The 4,448-nt window shown below is 39.9% G+C and overlaps 1 long non-coding RNA gene across 1 annotated transcript in view; it reads left to right on the forward strand.

Moving 5' to 3' along the window:
- Positions 1-2,921: 2,921 nt before the first annotated feature.
- LOC138041574 (uncharacterized) overlaps positions 2,922-4,448 on the forward strand; it is a 12,624-nt gene continuing 11,097 nt past the window's right edge. The window contains exons 1-2 of the long non-coding RNA XR_011130858.1: positions 2,922-3,437; positions 3,776-3,878. This is a non-coding gene — a long non-coding RNA (uncharacterized lncRNA). The remainder of the gene's footprint in view (positions 3,438-3,775; positions 3,879-4,448) is intronic.

The raw sequence follows: 4,448 nt of genomic DNA on the forward strand, positions 1-4,448 counted from the left end.
TATTTTAATGTAGTATTAATTTTATTGTAATGTCATCATTATATTCTTTGTTTAATAATCAATAAAACACTAATTAATTATAGAAATAATAATAATAATAATGGATAGGCAGCTGTCCTGTGACCGCTCTTTAAAAAGCACGTACATGCTCAGTAACGTGATACCCATGACAACAATACAATCGTTCGAACCTTGTTTCGAATTCCGAGAATTGTGTTGTCGCTCGCATGGAAAGTTTCTTCTCTGAACAAACAGTGTGGAGATAAAACACCTTCATCGTTCATCCAGCCTTACTTGTGCACTGAAATTTGCATCCATGGTTGTGTGTTGATATTCAGCTGTTGAACACCTTTGAATATGACTCGTTGGGAGTCTCAAGACTGAACTCTGACTATTTATTAAGTCGGAAGGTTCAAATAAAAGTGTATGCGTTGTATGTTTATCATTTCAGGTGTCAACTTTTAGCTTTTGTTTTTACGTATATCATTAAATGCGTGACTTTGGCCGTAGCAGCGGAGGAGTTGGCGCAGTGGTAAGATCTCTGCCTTCCAACCCTAAGGTCCCGGGTTCCATTCCCGGTTCTGACGAGACTGGAATATTTGGTGGCCTTCTTTCCCGCTAAAGTTCACTCAGCTTTCCATCCTTCCGAGGTCGGTAAAATGAGTACCAGCATGCATGGACTGCTTAGAAGCGTTGCAATTTGCGCCTGTATATGCTTCCAGTCCGCTGGGGGTAAAATCATCACTGTAAAGCGCCTTTGAGACGTTAGTGATAAAGGCGCTATATAAATGCACCACTTTATCTTTATCTTTTTATACTAGAGACGCATAATCCGTCCAGATGAATTATGCGTCTCTCATGTTATCGTTCTAGTGTAAAGACGGGACGAACTATATGAGACGCAGAATTCGTCTTGGACAAACTTGGGCAAACATTTTTTCTGCGTCTGTTCATTTCGTCTAGTATAAAGACGGGCACTAGACGCATAATGCGTCTGGACGAACTTTCCAGTTTAGTGCGTCTTCGAAGACGCACTAAAATAAATTCTTCGTCCAGACGCATAATGTGTCTTGTGGCCGTCTTTATACTAGACGAATTTAACAGACGCAGAAAAAATGTTTGCCCAAGTTCGTCCCAGACCAGGGCCGTAGCTAGCATGAGGCAAGACGAGGCAATTGGCCTCGTCTTGATTTTGCCCTTGTTTTGAAGAAACGTTTAATTGAGAAAATAATCCCTGGAAAAAATTGGATTGGTTAAGATAAAACCAGCTAAAATAAGGTGAATGAATTGAGAGGAGAAGCATTTTAATGAGGTTAATAGCCGACGTTCGATATACAATATCTATCAATATGTATCAATATTATAACATGGCTCCGAGGCTTTCAGCTCAATCTTCTATATTTGGTGTTGTTTTCTTTGTATCTAAGTCTCCTTGGGAATTGAGAGACAAAAGATACTTGAAAATTTTGCAATTTTGACCTGAAAGCCTCGGACCCATGCTTGAATATTGATATATCGAACGTGGCCTTTCATGTGAGCTGTGAGTAGCGGTTTTTTTTTTTAAGATTTAAGGTTACAAAGTTTCACTTGTTTGATGAAACTGTTGTAGCAAAAATAGAACAAAGTCTTTGAGACGAATTCCCTAACAACGCCGAATTTGCACGAGAGGTAAGGAAACTGACTCCTTAATTATGTATGTCTTTGAGTGAGCAATTCCAGAATAGGGATTCGTTTATCTATGTAAATGGAATATTTTTTTTTTCCAACAGCTTATGCGTTGGAAGATGAAGAACAGACACTCCGACGCTAAGCAAATCCAAAGCTCGCAACAAGCAGTGAGCCATTGCAATGAAGAATTCTATCCAAACATATCGAACATTTTGCAGCTTCTGTTGACCCTTCCAGTTGGCTCCTGTTCATGCGCGAGCGTTCCTTCAGCTAACTGGGAAGGCTTTTAAATCCTGATCCCAAACAAGCATGGCTAAAGCGAGGCTGAACGGGTTTGTTTTAGCGCACATTCACAAACCAACGGAAATTAACAGCAGTTCTGTTTTAAAGAGATGGTATGCCTTAGCTTTCAGTAAAGATTAACGACGGCAAAAAGCTTATAAGGGTAAAGGGTATGCCCTAAGAACCCTCTAGCGGCTCGCGCCTTCGGCGCTCGAAACTTGCCTCCTCTTGTTCTGAAGTCTGGCTACGGCCCTGCAGACGAATTATGCGTCTCTAGTATAAAAACGGCCTTTTTCACTTTGTTTACGTTAACAAAAAGAGCTTGTATGCCAATTGTGTAAGGATAATTGTTCTCAAATTCATCACATCTTTTTGATAACTCAGTATATCTTCTCTTGTGTGAAAAGGTTTAACTTTTTACTGGGCGCCGTTTCGTTATTTTCGGCGAAATCGAAGTTGGTACGATTATTTTGCTTTGTTGATGGCACGGCGATTTATAAATTGGATGAAAATGACGACTGACACGAATTACGCTAACGCGCGTAATTCCTTTCCTTTCATCAGGTTAAAAGCATTTTAAAAATATATCTGGTGGCCTGTTTTCAGCTTGGTAGCATACTTTCGTTTGTATCAAAATTAATTATATCTACCTAAGTGACCTTTATAGTTGGGTAATTAGCATTACTTGACCAGTTGCGAGTCACTTATTCGATATTTTTTGTCGGTCATTTTTCAATTGGTTAATTTTTTAATCAGTCGGTCTCAAGATCGATGACTTGTGATTCTCGGGTCTTATTATAGTATACCGATGGAAAGGTAGCCGTTAAGTCATTGGGTTAGTGGCTACCTCCTAGTCTGTACTTATATGGTGATTTCTGACCAACTATTTGGCTTCATAAATCGCTCGTATATAGCGACGAAAGAATTCACAAATCTGGCCATTATATAAATGCCGGTGATTCTCTTATAACAGGAGTACCCAACGAAGCCGCTCTGCAAAATACCCGCTCTACAGGGCAGAATTGCGCTGGCTGGGAAATCAAACATTCGCTACTTAAACTTGCTGGAAAGTCTTTATGAACACCAGGCTTGCTGGGAAATTACGTTGCAACGCGGGTTCTGGCTAGATAAAAAAATCTCTAGTTTCTAGAGTTTGTTTTTCTCGTGGTAACCATACTATAAAAAAATATATCTATCTTCGCACTGTTGAATAGTTCCTCATTTTCCAGAGATAGTAGAGCGAGCGAAATATGCAATTAAAATCAAGCCACGCGAGAAAGGCGATTTGAGCACATAGCACCGCTGACGGTCTCGTATTGTTTGCCTAAACGTCTTTGTTTGCCCGGTTTTGCTTTCGGGTTACATTAATCTTATTGTAGCTTGGAAGAAACCTCCTGCTTGTTTGGTTCGATTGTTGGGTTTTTTCTCTAGTTAGCGCCTACTGACCACTGATCGATCCGTATCTGTGAAGTCAGCCAAAAGTTAAGGTAAGCAAAATGTGGCGTTTTTTGTCTGATATAGTCAGTTTAGGAAACGCCTCTGGAAATGTTTTTTCCAAACAGTTCTCTGCAGATAGAGGACGCGTAGTTTATCCGTTGAATAATGCACAACATTAGCAGAACATATTCAAATCTTATTTCATATGTCCAGTCTGCATGTTTGTAATTGGGTAGGCTGAATTTTCCGTTGGAACTATTTGACAATGGTCTCTATTTTAATATACTGAACATTTCTCATTTAGCCTAAGGTTTTGCTTCATAGAGGACAAGAAGCTAAAAAAATTGTTACGTTGTTTAAGGTTTGTTTAAATGCTCTCTTCTTTTAGATCCTGTAGATCGGGGCGGCGGGAAACGTCGTTCAATTGCGGTCATTTTGAAGGCGTTGAGCTACTGGCCAGATATCTTTTTGATCCTTGAAGATCGCAAACGGTAAGAGAATTTTATGTTCGTTCTTCTTACGCGTACTAGACCGAATTTTCCATCGAACTCGAGAGTCCATTTTCACTGTTACATAAAGCTAGAGCAACGTTTCGCCTTGAAATGTGGCATTTCAGCGCTCCCTGAGACGGACTGTCCCGTGAATTGTATTTGAGATCGCCACGTAGCCACGAAGCTGAACTGAGGCATAAAGAGCGATTGTTCGTTTACCCTATTTTCATCTTAAGTTTGTTTATGATCAGTTGTAATGGAGTGAACCTTATTACAAGTTTGTCCCTCTAATCTCGGGAATTTTGGAATTTAGTTTTCGGTTTTCTTTCTTATGTTTTCTGATCCGGGTTGGTTCGATTAGTACTAGAGTTGATCCGTCGTGGACTGGCGGTCCAGAGTCAGTTGATCTGATCCGACTGCCTCTAAAATCACCAAAGTTGTACAAAAATTTCCTTGAATAAATAAGTTTTAAGTCGTGTTTTGAAAGTCTGGAGATTATCAGAGTTTTTTATGTGTTCTGGTAGATCGTTCCAAAGTTGTGGCAAGGCGACAGCGAAAGCTCTAGATCCA

This window comes from Montipora capricornis, chromosome 3 (genome assembly GCF_036669925.1).
Source record: "Montipora capricornis isolate CH-2021 chromosome 3, ASM3666992v2, whole genome shotgun sequence".
NCBI lineage: Eukaryota > Metazoa > Cnidaria > Anthozoa > Scleractinia > Acroporidae > Montipora > Montipora capricornis.